This window comes from Sebastes umbrosus, chromosome 16, assembly GCF_015220745.1.
Source record: "Sebastes umbrosus isolate fSebUmb1 chromosome 16, fSebUmb1.pri, whole genome shotgun sequence".
Classification (NCBI taxonomy): domain Eukaryota; kingdom Metazoa; phylum Chordata; class Actinopteri; order Perciformes; family Sebastidae; genus Sebastes; species Sebastes umbrosus.
Window position 1 is genome coordinate 31,825,450 of NC_051284.1, and position 3,837 is coordinate 31,829,286.

Genomic DNA, 3,837 nt, shown 5'->3' on the forward strand with positions numbered 1-3,837 from the left:
ACATTTTTCAGTTCTTTTTTTTCAGACTTTTTTTTGGACATTTTTCAGATCTTTTTTTTGGACATTTTTCAGATCTTTTTTCAGACTTTGTTCAGATCTTTATTTTCAGATCTTTTTTTCAGACATTTCTTGAGAGTTTTTTTTCAGAGATTTTTCAGATCTTTATTTTTCGGACATTTTTCAGATCTTTTTTTCAGACTTTTTTTGTCCGACATTTTTTAGATCTTTTTTTTCAGTCTTTTTTCAGATCTTTTTTTTCAGACTTTTTTTTCAGACTTTTTTAGATATTTTTTTTCGGACATTTTTTCAGACTTTTTTAGATATTTTTTTTCGGACATTTTTTCAGACTTTTTTTTCAGATATTTTACAGATATTATTTTTCAGACTTTTTCAGATCTTCTTTTCAGACTTTTGTGTCCGACATTTTTCAGATTTCTTTTTTCAGATATTTTTTTCGGACATTTTTTTAGATCTTTTTTTCAGACATTTTTCAGGTCTTTTTTTTTAGATGTTTTTTTTCTGACATTTTTCAGATCTTTTTTTCGTATATTTTTTTAGATCTTTTTTTTCGGAAATTTTTTTAGACTTTTTTTTCATACATTTTTCAGGTCTTTTTTTTCAGACATTTTTCCGATATTTGTTTTAGACATTTTTTTAGATTTTTTTTTCTGACATTTTTTCAGAAATTTTTCAGATCTTTTTTGTCGGACATTTTTCAGATCTTTTTTTTGGACATTTTTTCAGACATTTTTCAGATCTTTTTTTCAGACTTTTTTCAGATTTTTTTTCAGATTTTTTTTTCGCCATTTTTCAGACTTTTTTTTCTGGACATTTTTTTAGATCTGTTTTTTCGGACATTTTTTCAGTCATTTTTTCGATCTTTTTTTTCAGACTTGTTTTCAGACATTTTTTCAGATATTTTTCGGATATTTTGTTTTTGGACATTTTTTTAGATTTTTTTTTCTGACATTTTTTCAGAAATTTTTCAGATCTTTTTTGTCGGACATTTTTCAGATCTTTTTTTTGGACATTTTTTCAGACATTTTTCAGATCTTTTTTTTCAGACTTTTTTCAGATTTTTTTTCAGATTTTTTTTCCCGCCATTTTTCAGACTTTTTTTTCTGGACATTTTTTTAGATCTTTTTTTCGGACATTTTTTCAGTAATTTTTTTCAAGCATTTTCGCGATCTTTTTTTTCAGACTTTTTTTTCGGACATTTTTTCAGAATTTTTTTCAGACTTTTTTTTCAGACATTTTTCGGTTATTTTGTTTTTGGACATTTTTTTAGATTTTTTTTCTGACATTTTTTCAGACATTTTTCAGATTTTTTTTGTCGGACATTTTTCAGATCTTTTTTTGGACATTTTTTCAGACTTTTTTTTCGGACATTATTTTAGATCTTTTTTTCAGACATTTTTCAGGTCTTTTTTTCAGACATTTTTCAGATCTTTGTTTTTTGGACATTTTTTTAGATTTTTTTTCTGACATTTTTCAGATCTTTTTTTCGAATATTTTTTAGATCTTTTTTTCAGACCTTTTTTTCGGACATTTTTCAGACATTTTTCGGATATTTTGTTTTTGGACATTTTTTAGATTTTTTTTTGACATTTTTTCAGACATTTTTCAGATCTTTTTTGTCAGACTTTTTTTGTCCGACATTTGTCAGATTTTTTTTTTCAGACTTTTTTTCGGACATATTTTCAGACTTTTTTTTCAGACTTTTTTCAGATCTTTTTTTTTGGACATTTTTTTAGATCTGTTTTTTCGGACATTTTTTCAGTCATTTTTTTTGAGCATTTTTTCGATCTTTTTTTCAGACTTTTTTTTCGGACATTTTTTCAGACTTTTTTTTCCGACATTTTTCCGATCTTTTGTTTTTGGACATTTTTTTAGATTTTTTTTTCTGACATTTTTTCAGACTTTTTTTCAGACATTTTTCAGATCTTCTTTTTCAGACTTTTTTCAGATCTTTTTTTTTTCGACATTTTTCAGATCTTTTTTTTCTGACTTTTCTTTCAGAAAAAGATCTGAAAAATGTCGGAAAAATACAATAAAATAAACACGTATTACATTCTAGATGTTTTCAAAAATACAATTATTACACTTAATTGTGTGTTAATTAGTGTTACATGTAAGAATTTATCAAATATTATAAAATTAAACATGTTTATTCTTTTAGAAAAATATAAAAAAAATTAGAAGAAATGAAACATTTGCAATAAAATGAATTAAATCTTTACATCCAAAATATAAAATAAGCTCGAAGTTGTGTTATTGTGTTTATAATGTGTAAAATTAATTTAGCAGGTGAAGTTATACAATTATTATTATTTATTTAGGCCATTTATTTACTTGGTTTACTAAATGTCCATGTTAATTTTATTATCCCTATTATTTATTTTATTTTGGGGTATTTTGAGTGACGATTATAGACAGAGGGAGAGACAGATGGGATATTATTGTTATTATTATGATTATTTTTACTTTGATCCTGTTTGTTCAATATCATATTATATGTGTCATGTAACCCGATACACTCAATTTAATTTAAAATTCAAAACGCTGTGTGGAGAATTTAGAAATGTACATCTTTGAGGCCACCCAGTGGTGGTAGAAATAAAACACAGTTTTTTTCCTTCAAGTCTTTACATATTAAATAAATTCTTACATGCAACACTAATCACAAAGATGATCCTTTATTTATTGATTCCCAGAGGGCAAATTCAGGTGTTATAACCACACAAAAACAGATATAAGTACATATAAATAGAGAAAATACATAAATAAAAATAAAGAATTACAATAAATAAATGGTGTGATAAACCCCTGGCTCTATACTGAATATATCTGATGTTAGAGAACTATTATTATGAACCCATATTATTATGAACCCATATGAGAACTATTAGGACTTTAAGAAGTTTAAACATACACTATCTGCCTTTAAACATGCACTATCTGCCTTTAAACATGCACTATCTGCCTTTAAACATGCACTATCTGCCTTTAAACATGCACTATCTGCAACCATCTTGGACTCTAACCACTGGCGCACTTTACACTATACATCCTATATACCACTTTATAGACTGCACATATGCACATATTACATTTATTTATTTATTGACGGACTGCACACACTTTGTTCACCCATTCACTCTGTATCTTTTATATCTCTATTATTGTTTTTATAATGTTTGTATACCTTTACCTCTCCTGTGTTTCACTCTGTTTGCTGATGTTGCTGCTTTGACACCTGAATTTCCCTTCGGGGATTAATAAAGGTTCATCTTATCTTATCTTATCTTATCTTATATTAATTATATTATATTATATTATCTTATCTTATGTTTTTTGTTTAATAATGAAAGAGAGTCTGAGATGTGGGCTGAGTTCTAAAGCTCTTATCTATCTTTTGTTCCCTGAACGCACCAGATGAAGCTGAACTGCGCATGCGTCAGACAGCTGCAGCTAAGGCCTACGGACGGAGGTTAGGTCACGGATGTTGCGCATGCGCAGTGGAACTCAAGCTGCGGTAATGCGTTTTGATTGGCTCAATTTCGGCGAGTGCAGACCAGATTCTACTGCGCATGTGCGGTACCCCGCAGCTATGACGTATTGATGACGCATGTCCGAGCCTACTTCCACAGGCCTTGGCTGCAGCTAGCTCCATAGCTAACAGCTAACTGAAGCCTCTCGGTAGTTTCAGTAATTTAACTCTCATATGAGTTTAATGATTCAGCTGTGAGAGTCTGGACGGCTGCGACGCCTCGTTGATTACTGACTACATTTAGAACAAGCGAACAACAGCTAACAGCTGTTAGCCTGTTGTTAGCT

The 3,837-nt window shown here is 28.8% G+C and overlaps 1 protein-coding gene across 1 annotated transcript in view; it reads left to right on the forward strand.

The window, feature by feature from the left end:
• Positions 1–3,600: 3,600 nt before the first annotated feature.
• The window catches only part of ap4s1 (adaptor related protein complex 4 subunit sigma 1), a 2,530-nt gene continuing 2,293 nt past the window's right edge, over positions 3,601–3,837 (forward strand). The window contains 1 exon segment of the mRNA XM_037796288.1: positions 3,601–3,837. This exon segment is cut by the window's right edge and continues 57 nt beyond it. The gene's annotated coding sequence lies outside the window, so the exon portion shown is untranslated.